Source organism: Euprymna scolopes, chromosome 4 (assembly GCF_053919585.1).
Source record: "Euprymna scolopes isolate OS-2025 chromosome 4, ASM5391958v1, whole genome shotgun sequence".
Classification (NCBI taxonomy): domain Eukaryota; kingdom Metazoa; phylum Mollusca; class Cephalopoda; order Sepiida; family Sepiolidae; genus Euprymna; species Euprymna scolopes.
Genome location: NC_136485.1, coordinates 126,357,529 through 126,371,532, shown reverse-complemented (window position 1 = coordinate 126,371,532; position 14,004 = coordinate 126,357,529). Strand labels below are relative to the sequence as shown.

At 33.2% G+C, this 14,004-nt stretch overlaps 1 long non-coding RNA gene across 1 annotated transcript in view; it reads left to right on the top strand.

Moving 5' to 3' along the window:
* Positions 1–14,004, top strand: part of LOC145272983 (uncharacterized) — a 200,429-nt gene that overhangs the window by 143,508 nt on the left and 42,917 nt on the right. The window lies entirely within an intron of this gene.

The following is a 14,004-nucleotide window of genomic DNA, read 5'->3' as shown; positions in this document are numbered from 1 at the left end:
TGCGCAAAGTTGTATCATTTAATAAGTCATCTAGTTTCTTCTTTTTTTTTAATTTAGTTTTATCACTCCAAAGTTTTTCAGCGTAATGATTAGTATTAAAAATGAACAATCCGGTTTAGTGATATTTATTTGCCTTTACAAGTTAGACAACCGAGTAATGGATTTTAGTACAGGCAATCTCGCGAGAGTTGATGGGAGAATTAGCGAACTTATGTGTCATTTCTCCACTAGCTATAAGCAAATAGCTCCACTACCTTGTGCATGCCTTGGAAAAAGTAAAGGCTAAGGGAGGAAACCCCGACAAACATCTGGTTTGGAGTCCCGATAGACGGATGGTGAAGCACTGCAACACCTTTCCGGTAACTCCTGCAGTCGTGCTGGCTCCGACCGTATGACCTTCTCTTTCGATCTGATTGTGTTTGCTACACCGAGAGGAGGGACCCTGGTAATTGGGCAAATCAAGTCTCCTTATCACCCGCCCAGGCCTCTATCTTAACGTGAATCCCGCGTGACCTAACGCACCGTTCCGAGATTTAAAAAAAAATACCGTAAAAACAACAAACGGACTTCTACTTTCTGATTCACTGCCCAGCAACAACATGACAAAAAAAAGAAAGAAAGACATACTGATGATGAGTCTTTGCCTCGAAATATATTTATGAATTTCAACATAATTTTCAAACAATATAAATGTCTGTTTATTTTGTAATAATGCGTTGTTTTGGCTTCTAACGTATATATATATATATATATATATATATATATATATATATATATATATATATATTCGGGTTTTTTTATTCAAAAGTAATGGACTAGTGAATTCAACGAGGTTGTTAGATAGTGCTCAATAAAAAGAGCTGATAATACTTGTTTATTGTTATATAAACATGCTCACATCCCGCTGCTACAAACAGCCACTTATTTCAATCAAACAAATATATCATCAGGCAGCGACTTGACTATTCAAATATTCAATGAATAGCGTTAAGGTTATTCATTGAACTTTTGAATAGTCAAGTCGCTGCCTGATGATATCTGTTGTTTGATTGAAATAAGTGGCTGTTTGTAGCAGCGGGATGTGAGCATGTTTATATAGCAATAAACAAGTATATATATATATATATATATATATATATATATATATATATATATATATATGGGGGAGTTAAACGGAGAGAATAAGATCAATTTTTGAAGAGGAGACTGTTTGGGATAATGCAAAGGTCAACAAATTGTTTTGGAGCTTATATAAAAATCAATAAAGAAAGAAAATAATATAAAACTATATATAAAACGAATATATATATATTCATCTATTTAATAAGGGTATACATTATTTAGGAATGTAGGGTAAATGAGAACTATTTATATCATGCTATTTCGAAGCCTAATGCTTCTCATCAGATGAGGAGAGAAGATGCTGGCTAACATGATAGGGATGCGACGTCTAGCGATAGTTACATTAAGAGCGAAATAAAATATTGAGGCTGTTTGGGGGGACTAAATTGATCTCTGTGATATAGGAGGAGTATAGTTTTTATTATATAAAGCATTTAATCGTATGAATTCATGAGTTATAGTTATGAAAGGGGTTTACATGAAATATGGGGTTTATGCTATGTCGGTATATTTTAGAAGTGGCATCTGAAATCATAACAGTACTTAAAAGAAGAAATAAATTATAAGGGATACAATACAATTATTATTATTATTATTATTAGTAGTAGTAGTAGTAGTAGTAGTAGTAGTATATAAAATATTATTCTTTTTTATTCTTTTATAGAAGTATATAGACATTATTTTGCCATCTAATTTACATGGGTGTATGTGGTGTGTAGGCAGGTAGACCAATGAACAGATGGGTACAGATCCGTGACTAATGTTTTATTAGTATTGGTGGGGGGTTATATAAAAATATTTGGGAGAAATTTGAGTATTAGCTATATCGACCACCCGATCTTATTGGTGCGAAAGCTCGACTAGTATCTAAGGTTCAAAGAGGATTAAAAGGTCTATAAGATAGAAAACCATCCAAGCCTCCACTGAAAAAGAACTGGAATCTTAAGGATGCTTCTTTTTTTTGTATTCAAATCCAAAGAAACCAATCGGTCGTTATCAGCCAAAACCCAATCTAAACGCACATAGACTTTACACCATGATATAAAGAATTCTCACTTACCCTACACTCTTAATTAATGTATACTCTTATTGAATATATATATATATATATATATATATATATATATATATATATATATTCAAATATTTAAGTATATCTCTTCATGAAAAATGAAAAATGATTTTTTGACACAATGAACAAATTCCAGCCAATAAGCAAGAAGTTAAGATTAAAATTTAGATTAAAAATCAAAATATATATAGTGTTGTTAGACCCAGAAAATTTTAATGCTACAATAAAAACGCATATATACAAATATGTATAGATAAATATATAAGGTATATTAACAGCTGTATACAAATAATGGAAATAAAAATATTATCCTAAAAAAAGATAATATATAAGAGTACTACAAAATAAAAAGGGGATGGGTAACTGATAAACAAGCGAAACAACAAACTAAATAGAAATACAACGAAATAAGAGACAATAAAGCAAAATAAGGTTACATAAAATAAAACTGGCTCAGAATAAAAAACAAACAACTGAAAGTTTTAGTCGTAGGTATGCGGTATGTACGAATAGTGTAAAACTGTTATAAATATGGTGTAGGAAGAATTTTAGTAGCTTTTACACTTTATGTAAAACTAGTAAGGAGATTCTACGTTGCCCGGGATTGAACGATGGTCAACGAATATTTCGCACTCCTATGTTCTTATTGTCATCGAAATCCGTGAAATCGCTCGGGAGAAAGCTTCACATGCCTCCATGCAGTAACTTAGTCCAAAATATATGTTATTCTATATTGCACTCTGGAGAACCTACTGTTTTATAAAATTATTTTATATAAACTTCTTTCCAGTTAACGAAAAATGGAAGCATTAAGAAATTTACGTGCGAGGTTTGAAACTACAGACCACCTCATGCAAAAATACAAACAGAAAAAAAAACACGTAAATTTTCAATTCTTATAAAATTCTTTGCAGTTAATGAAAAAAAAATAAGAAATTTACGCGCGGAGTTTCGGAGTTTGAACCTACAAACAACGCCATGCAAAAAAAACACGCTATCAATTTACCCAAAATAGAATTTTCACGGCCCGTTGTTCTATCATTGTTGCTAAGTGATGACATGGTAAAATGGCTTTATCGATGATAGATAAATTAAAATAACGGTTTCGATTATCAATAATTATCGGAAGTATTCTGAGACAAAACTTAACTAAGATCATTCACAGACTTATGCACTAAAGTTCTGTATATTTTAAAGAAAATCTGTTCAGATTTTTCGGAGTCTATAAGAACTCACACACACAAAGTTTCATTTATATAATTGTATAGATTTAGTTAATAGAATAATTGGTGCAATAAAATATAGGTATAGATTATGTGAGAATAATATTGAACTATATTAGAAATTAATTAAGAAGATGGGTAAGCAGGTGGGATATGAGGTATCATTTATAGTGGCTGCAAGTAATCGATGCCTCTTGTTTTTTTATCATTCAGGGACACAATCTTATACTTAAATTTAATAATAAAAACATTTCATTTAGGCATAGAAAGCAGAGGAAATTTAAGGATTGACAGAATCTTTTTAATTTCTCATTTAACAATTGGTGTTAGGTTATTCCCAGTAATATTAGGAAAGCTATGTCTTATCATAATAATCTGGATTGATGAAGGAATATTTATGAACTATTTGAATGTATTATTGTCTAACTGATATAATATTTACTAATGGTAGGATCCTCATATGCTTTAAATGCTAGCCTAGTAAACAACAGAGGGATTGTTTATTTTTCCAAGTTATTACTGCAACTATAGCTTAATTTAACAGTATTATACTGAAAGGTTTGTGAAGAATATTGCTAGAGAGAAATGTAACTTAATAGTCTGAACAATTTGGTAGAAAAGAAGTGTGAACCAAATATTTTTTCTTTTACGTTCCTCTTTAGGTCTGTTGGTACATGATGTAGGTTTGATGTAGTCCAGTTAAGATTTTTATAACCGTTGTCTTCCATATAAGGTCGTATAGTTGTTAAAATATTCTTTTAGTTGAGGAGTTATAACTTATAAGACTAATAATAGATTTAAGGATATGTTTAATGATCGATTTGGAGTGTTTTATAAGTGTATCGGTCTAAATAGAATTCAGATTTTTTTTTTGTAAAGAATCAGAGTTACATAAAAAAAAGTAAATGTTTGAGGTAATATATACTTTAAGACTAATTTTCTACATTTCCTTTCATACTTTTATTTTAATTTTATCAAATTCAAGGCCATTACCTCTTTTACCTCTAGAAGGCCATCATCCCTATGAAGGGCGATAGTGTTTCTTTCTCTATACACATAGTAGGAATATATAATATATACAGGCTAACTAATTCAGTTATTTGCTGAGTCAAGAGGGCCCATTGAAATATCAAATAGCCCAGTTTGATTTTTTTTTACTCATTGTTCGTTTCTGGTAATTAGTATAGTACATTTTCGAGTAATATCTAATCATAATTAGAAATGTAAGAAAAAAGAGATGCAAAGTTGAAAACGTTATTAAAATTTGCACACACACACACATATGTGTGTGTGTGTGTGTGTGTGTGTGTGTGTGTGTGTGTGTGTGTGTGTGTGTATGTGTGTGTGTGTGTGTGTGTGTGTGTGTGTGTGTGTGTGTGTGTGTGTGTGTGTGTGTGTGTGTGTGTGTCGGTTGCCAACCACTATATATGCTCTGAAGCCAGAAATAAAATCTCATTGAGCTGGTCATTTGAAATAATTTACATGATATTATAAAGGATATATACCGTAAAATCGTAAAATTGTTTCGGGCATAAACTGAGAAAAAAAAATATATATATATATATAATTAAAAATATGAATGCAAGCAAACAAGCATTGATTCATATAGAGAGAGAAATCTTTATATTCACCAAACTTTATAAAAATTAAGAATGATTATGCACACATTAATTATAAAACGTGACTGGCAAAGTAATAAATATCATTATAAAATTATTAAAAATTTGAAAGGAGATAAATGAAATTCGAACATGCATGCACGCACGACATCTAAGGCTAAACAAAGAACATGACCTTTTAAGAGAAAGTAAAAAAGAGATGAGATCATATATGATCGTAGCAAATAGAAAGAAAGATACGGAGGACATATTGGTTACGTAAAAGACTATGATGATTCTGTTGTTCATTTTACTTGATTTATTTTGTGTTTAATGTATTGTGACGTAGTAGTAGTAGTAGTAGTAGTAGTAGTAGTAGTAGTAGTAGTAGTAGTAATGTAGGGTTGAAGAGGGAAATGGTCACTGAACGTAATTTCCGGACGATGTCATATTCCTCTCCATTGGATGGCAAGCCTTGAACTTGTACGTGCTTGTATGCAATCCTTAAAAATAAGAAAGATTTTACATACACACGCGCGTGCGCGCGAAAGAACACAGATATGCATACACGCACGCATGGGAAGTTGCTTTACTGCCCTTTTGAATTATATTTTTTTATAAACTAACAAATGTCGGTGTGGTTTTGCGCTAGTGGGCAAAAAAGCCACTTTGGTTCAAAACGATGATGGAAGCGACGACGTGGACAGTTTCGAGATGAACCCGCGTGCGTTAACGACTTTATACTTCCACTGGTAATGGTGTATATAATTGTTTTTTTATTGTTCACTGGTTGTTTACTGAGAGGAAAACATGGTGTCTGCAGATATTGTTAGACATATAATAGTTGGATCGTTATGTAAAATCTAGTCCGCAAGTTAGCGACGTTGTATTTTTTTATTAATGAAAATAGGTATAAGAGTGTATAATGAATGCATTGTTAATTAATTGTATGAGATTTACATGCGCAGAGTGTTTGTCCTATTCATCAGAGATGATAATAATCAATATGATCTCATCTATGTCGATTAGAATCCTAAGTTAACTTCGTTATTTATGATAATAGTGCCTATTTACTTATGTAATTTATTATAAATTAGAAATAAGTATATTATTGTATGTTACAAAGTGATAAAGTTATTTATTGTTATCTATATGATAATAATAATAATAATAATAATAATAATAATAATAATAATAATAATAATAATAATAATAAACAATACTGAAAAACTTTGAAAAAAGAATGGGAGAGATTAGAATCAGAGGGATGGCAGAGAGATACAACGAATCTCAATAATGAAAATTTGCATAAATATTAAAGAAAATCCTTGAATGCAGAGACATAAACTACACACAAACACAAAGAAACATGACATGGAATCATGAAAACTGAAACTGTATAATTATAAGATATACCCCCCCTCTTTTCTTTTTTTTTTTTTGAGTGTCACCATAAACGAACAGCACACCAAATTATGAACGTCAAAGACGATGGAAAGACTGAGAAGAGAAATCACTCGCCAGACCTCCGCTGGATGTGTGAAAAAAGGATTGGGACCTTGGGGAGGTTTATTGCAACCCAAACTCCAACAAAGACCAATGGTTGCCGCCAACGAGAAATCAATGATAAGCGACTGTTGCTATAACACAAATTCTTTTGCAAAGGTTATCGTAAGAGATGGAGAGTACTGGAAATCTGGGGAGACTTGTCACTCAAACTCCAGGGAACACCACAAGTTGTTCTCAAAGAGCAATTTTTGCTCATAGCTTGTGTGACTACTCCTAGTGAGTAAATAATTATGATAATAGTGATGATGATTCCTTTTCGATTTTTTTATATAAATCGCTTTAGACAGACGAGGCATGAAGCCACTTAATTTAAAGAGCTAACAAGAATGAAAGATGATTATTGCAAAGTCTTGAAAGGATCACAGCTACAAATTGTCAGAAGGAAAAGGGTTCGATAAGTCTGAAGTTTTTTGGAGAAAAAGCAAATAGAATAGGAATCTGTATTACAACAAGATATCAAAATAGTAAACTGATTGAGGCCACTAGTCGAACAAGTAAAACGAGATGGGGTAAAGAAAAGCAAGAAATACATAATACGATTCGAAAGAACGCATTATGTAATATTTATAGAAAAGACTGAGACTAGCAACATAATGTATATGTGAGAGAAAGTGCCGAGAAGAAGAAAGGATGGGAACCAATAATGATGATGATTGTTGTTTGGAGCATCATCCATTTTGAATGCAGCAAATGATTATTGACGGCATTCGTTTCTCCGATACTATTCTAGTTGATTTTTTTTTTTCTAGAAAGACATCAGGTACTTACGGTACAGACCACGTGATGGCTGCCAAATGAATTGGATTCGAACTTTACACACCTAGCTTGTCAGTCCGTGTCGTTAACCAGTTAACTACCGCGAGACCCCTGATGATGATCATGATGATGATCATGATGATGGTGATGATGATGATAAATTTATTATTTTTACTTATCAAGAACAATATTTTAATAGATACGTCACATTTTACAAATGTTTTAATGAAATCAAAGTAAATAGTAACGATTTTTGTTACTCAACGTGTCACGGGGATGTATACTTTTGGATGAATACTTAACATAATTAAATCCTACTTAGATAAGAGAAAAATCCAGGTTGTCCTCGAGGGTCGCACATCTAAATAATATAATATAAATGCGAGAATGCCACAAGGGTCTATCCTTGGACCTTTATTATTCCTAATATTTATAAATGACCTCCCCGACAAAATTGCCTTGAGATGGCTATATATGCTGATGACACCACGCTCTATAACAGGCACGACAGGAAAAAAAAAAATGAACACATATCTGAGGAAATGGCAGAAACACTTGAGGATGACCTCCAATCTGTAGTGGAATGGGGACAAAAATGAATGGTCACATTCAATGCTGCCAAGACTAAACTGTTTTCCTTCAATACTTACAAGAAACCTTCTCTACCACCAATAGCAATGGCCAAAAATTCATTATCTGAAAGTACTTCTTTTAAACTCCTCGGTCTAACGTTCACAAGAGACACGAGTTGAAACAATTACATTGAGAACATTGTGAAGAAGGTAGGCTCTCTCTACCGTGCTAGAAAACTACTAAGGCACGAAAGTATCCTGTGCCTCTATAAGGCCAACATTCGCTCATGTATGGAGTATTGTTGTCATATTTGGGATGGTGCATCTGCTACTAGTCTTTCGATCCTAGATAAGGTCCAAAAGAGAGTCTCCAACCTGATAGGTCCTGAACTGTCATCTAAACTTCAGCCTCTGTCCCACCGACCAAATGTTGCGTCCCTCTGGCTGTTCTACAAGTATTTTAATGGTGAATGCTCTTACAAACTGCAAGCACGTACCCCCTACAACGTAAATACCCCCGAAAAACCCGACAAGCAAGTAAATCCCACCCTATACAGTGGAGATCCCTAAATGTAGGAGAGCTTTCAACTCCAGTAGTTTCTTCCCCAGAACCGGCAGATTTTGGAATTCCATTCCGGTTCCCTGCTTTCCCAACTGTACTGACATGCAGAAGTTCAAGTGTAACGTGAACCGACATCTTACTGCTCAACTCCCTACATAGTACCCCAGTAGCTTATGTCCCTGATAGCAGCCCCCTACACCAAAGTGGCAACGTGCCTTGTTGGGGGTGAAAATGTAATATATATATATATATATATATATATATGTGTGTGTGTGTGTGTGTGTGTGTGTGTGTGTGTGTGTGTGTGTGTGTGACTCACTATGCCTGTGTGTGTGCCTGTCTCCATTTTTAAAGTAAATCTCCTCCGAGAAGCAAGGTCGCAGAGTTGCGCAAAGCGTTTCAAATGATTGCATTATTTTACCGTTGTTGTTATATATATATATATATATATGTGTGTGTGTGTGTGTGTGTGTGTATATATATATGTATATATATATATATATATATATAAGTTGTTAAAATTGAAATAAATTGGAACGTGACCGGCGTAAGTCGACTTATAGTGCTCTTGTACGCATGCGCAAATACGCGTTTATACGTTAAAATCGGTTCATATTCAACTATTTCTAATTCGTCTGATTATAGCTAGAACGGTTACCACTAAAGCTGTGGCGCTAAATGTTTTTTTGTATTTCAATGACAGCCAATTCATTTTTATTTACTTTTAAAATGACTATTACGTATTGCGTACAATAAAATAATCAGTAGAGAATTGGCTCTATAAAAATAAATACCAAATCCGCATTAATTAAAATATCATATTTAAGCGTATTTTACGACCGGTCAACGCCGGGCACCCTGCTAGTATATTATAAATGTTCGACTAAGAATTTATACTCACGCAATATAATGCGCATGTATGTGTGCGCATGCATTTGTCTAATTCGCGTCTATAGATAAATACAAACTTTAAATTTAGTCTGTGTAAACAATCATTGTTGTTCTCGGTCCATTATAAATTAAATAGATGAAGATACTGTAGTATTGTTCGAACGTTTCTAAACAAAGGAGCATGATAAATAACGAAATGATGCGAATTCTATTCAGTTGTTTCGAGTCGCATAAAAAAAAGTATTAGAACACATTTCTTTTCGAATCGGTTCGTTTTATTTTAATTGTATTTCTATGGCTTACATTTGTGCGTGTAACAGCAGTCAGACTGATTGCTATTGTTTGTCGCTTGTCCTTTCGATCAGCCTTTTGCAGATGCAGGGCTTCTGGGTTTTAATTATTCTACGCATGCACCTACGAACCCAGCGAACACCTAAAGGCCTTCTGTAGGCGTACTTATGTTGCTCTTTTTTCCGTTTTTTCCCCGCTTGCTTTTGTTGCGCAAACGTGTATTTTTCACTGAATAATTTCGTATATTTCTTACAGACTGTCGTGACAATACTTAAATAGTTAAATAACAGAGAGCGAAAGACAACACGTTCATAACAAGATTTATATATGGTGTGAATTTTGGTAGTAAAACATGACTATTAGACCGTGGGTCTTGAAAAGGAGAATGTCAGATACAGTGAAAGATTTGCTCTATACTTATCCATAAAAGACACTTTGTCGATGTATATCTATTTGTATGTCTCTTTGTGTGTAAGTTTCCTATGGACTCCGAAACAACTGGGTCGATATTTTTTTGAAAATTTCACAAAAAATGTATTTTATGTGTCTAGGCGTATTCTTAGACAGGCTTTGTATCGGAATGCCTCCGATAAGTATCAAAAATCAATAATCGAAAAAATTCGATTAAAGAAAGAAACAGTCCTATTTTGACCAAAGTTAGCACCCTTATACAGCCTAACATCACAAGTGCATTTGATAAGTTTTATAACCGCACAAGCAGAAGGATCTAGCGTATATAATCAATAGTAGATTGTTTAGTAAGACAGTGGCGCGTTCGAAATGAATGTTTCTGTTAACAGCATATTTGAACCATAATACTTGACTTTTGTATCTTAACTTTTATTCAAGCCATTATATAAAATAATTTTATAACGTCAAGAGTAGGTTCTCCATAGTGCAATGACGAGTGCAATGTATTGTGAATTAATTTTCGGCGGGAAAACATGTAAAGTTTCTTTTGGTATTCTGAGCAGGCAATCAATCGATTTAATTGAAAAATTAGCGATTTCACCGATTTCCGTCACAATTACAGTATTGGTAGTGTAAAACATTTATTAATCCTCATTCAATCTCGGGCAACGTCGGGGCACTCTTCTAGTACGTAATAGAATCAATGTTTCTCCATTAGAAAGCGGTAATGAGTGAAAATATAAGACATCATTAAGAAAACAAATACGATTTTTTAAGATTTTTTTATTGAATAAAACAATTATAAATCAGATATTTTTTATTCGTTTTTTTTTTTTCAATGATATATTGAAATTTGTTTTTCCTTTTTTTTTTTCTTCATTATAATCAAAATGTAACGATGTCTCGTCAATAACTTCCAACCTCTTCCGGTGTTATGTGAAAACTTTTTTTTTTTAATATCCTGAATTTGTGTCGCTATCTCATTGAAAGACGACCTGATGCGGTTGAAAAGTTTGATTTATAATATTGTTTTCATTTATTGATAAAATAAAAAAAATTATCGTCGTATTTATTTTAAAGATAATGTCTTATATTTTCATCCACCGACGTTTTTCACGTAGAAATAATGAATCTATCAATAGTACAACGCGTAACTAGTGTTATTTATTCTTTCCATAAAGCAATATCAAAAGAGTAACATAACCACGTAACGAAATAATTACCTGTTATTGACAACTGCTAAGACAACGAAAGCTAAAGAGTTCGTATAATACGAACATTTAGAGACTCCCAAAACATCTATAGTATAAATCTCATCTGTCTGTTTAAATATATGTATGTATGTATGCATGTATGTATGTATGTATGTATGTATGTATTATGTTTATATGTCTGCATACAACTTTCGCCAGAGGCGACGGATTTTCACGAGATCGGTATCGTTTTGAAGCTTGACTCTTCGGACGATAAATATCGAAACATTGGCCCAAAACATTAATTTCTTCACCCTCAACTGGGTACTTTTCTACAGGGAGGGGGCGCTTTTTTCGTTGCTAATTGCAGAGTAATCGCCTCTTTTCGATTGTCTAACCTTAATTTGAACTTACGTTACTTCCGGTTTGGCGATGGGCGCAGCAGCTAACACGTTACGTTTTTTTTTTTAATCTTCTTTTCTTCCTTTGTGATACGGGTTCGACCCTCCTGCTTACTAACCCCTTTATTTATTACTCGCGATTTTCCTTTTTCTTTTTTTTTCTTTTTTTTTTTTTTTTTTTTTTTTGCTCAACCAACACTCTTACACACACCTCCACTTTCGCTTCCGCCTTCGCGTCACGGGTTCGAGCCTGCCTGCCTGCCTGCCTACTAAACTTTTTTTTTTTTGCTCAACGCACACCTCCAACCACTCGAGCAAGGCCGGGCACCCAGGTTTATTATTATGAAAGAAGGATTGTATTATCAATGAGGATAAATCAGGTGCACATGTTAATTTCGACTAGCGTCGTATGGGTTTACGTATGTTTAAATTGAATTGCCATCACGATGCGTATGCATATTAACACGTCTGTCTTCTCCGTTATTGTGTGTGTAGGAACTATGTCTGTGCATTCATTGGGCGGCGTATGTGTGTGTTTCGTTGGGTGCACAGAACTTTGTGCGCACCTCTCGTTAAGTGTATGTTATTACTAGGGCTAGGAATATTCGTTTCGTTATTTTGACTCTCGAGTATATAGCAGTTATTATCTTATATGTTTTTAGATAGAGTTATGTGGTTCTTGATTGATTAACTATGTCTGTGTCGGATATATACTCGAGGGTCAAAACAACGATAAGAAATTCCTTTGTTACAGCCCTAGTTATTACCGAGTGACTTTAGAGACACACAGGGGCAACAGCCTGGATTGTGATATGCCCACGCGTGTAATCTATGAAATACAACCGGGAAATAGGAAAAAAAAAATGGCGGCATCTGGATTTTTATACCGGAGATTTGCAAGTGAATATCTCTTGCATTTTGATTGATTGAAACTGTTGATTTGAGCCTTTGCTCAATCGAGATTTGATGTATGAGAACAATATTTATCGTCGGTCCTACTTCGAATAATGTAATTGATATCTTCTGCTTCGTTAAATGTTACGATTTAATGTTTTGAAAAATGTTCGAAATAGAGACCTTGTTAAGGACTACAACTGTAATATGATAACTATTTTATAAAAATTTCATCAATGAATTTGCTAATATATGTATATCTATAATATAAAGCTGAACGTCTCTGTGTGTGTGTGTGTGTGTGTGTGTGTGTGTGTGTGTGTGTGTTTGATCACGAATAGGCTCCTATATGGTTGACTATTATAGAAAACTGATCACATATAATGATAGAAAATGTATCGAGACACAGGAATGGGTATGTTTGATCTGGCATAATGATGATTCGTTAAAATTGTGGGGTCTGCGTACGCGCCTGGTCCACAAAAGTATGGAAATTAAAAAATGTAAAAATTAAAAAAAAGAACGTTTACAAGTGTTTTTGATATAGATGTACATAATAATACTTTGATAAGTATGTTTTAACTTAAATAGATGGTATAATAAAATTGTGGGGTCTGCGTTCGCGCCTGGTTTCCATAGAATAGAAATAGGCACAAACTTTAATAAAGACTTTTCATATCTATCTGCGTAAGTATACTTTGATAATTATGTTTCAGTTTGAAGAAATATGGTATAATAAAATTATGGGGTGTTCGTTCGCGCCTGACCTCCATAGAATGAAAATATGTCACAAAGTTTAACAAGGTTTTTTAATATAGATCCACAGAATATTGTGATAAGTATTTTAGTGTGAACAGGTACGGTATAATAAGTTATGGGGTTTATCTATTTTATTTTTACTTTCATCATATTTTGCTTTGCTTTTAATACCCCGAAATTCGAAGCTATCTCTTTACAACCGTTCCTTTTCATAACCTATCATACTTTCATAAATCAGAGTCCATTTTCTGTAGGCTGTTTTTGAACCCAGTCAACGACGGGTAATTTTGCTAGTAAGATAATAAGATTATTAATAATAAAATCAATGAAAATAAAAATAAAATAAAAAAAATAACTCATAATAACAGAAAAATACAAAATCGCAAAACTATAAGATTTAAAATTATTTCGGTAAAAACTTTAAATTTGTATAGCAATAAAAACTTTAAATTTGTATAACAATAAAAAAGAAAAAAAGAAAAACACAAATGGGTGTAAGCGACAGAGATTTTCATATAGACAAACTGGATTTAAAACAAACGGTTTTATATACAAGCGTCTTGTTAAACAAGGCCGATAGCCATTAGTCGCGTGCTCTCGTGTAATGAATGAATGCGTGAATGTAGGATTGACATGAATTTTTATAGATAAACTAAAACGACCGAAAAATGGGCTGAATAGACTTCAAAA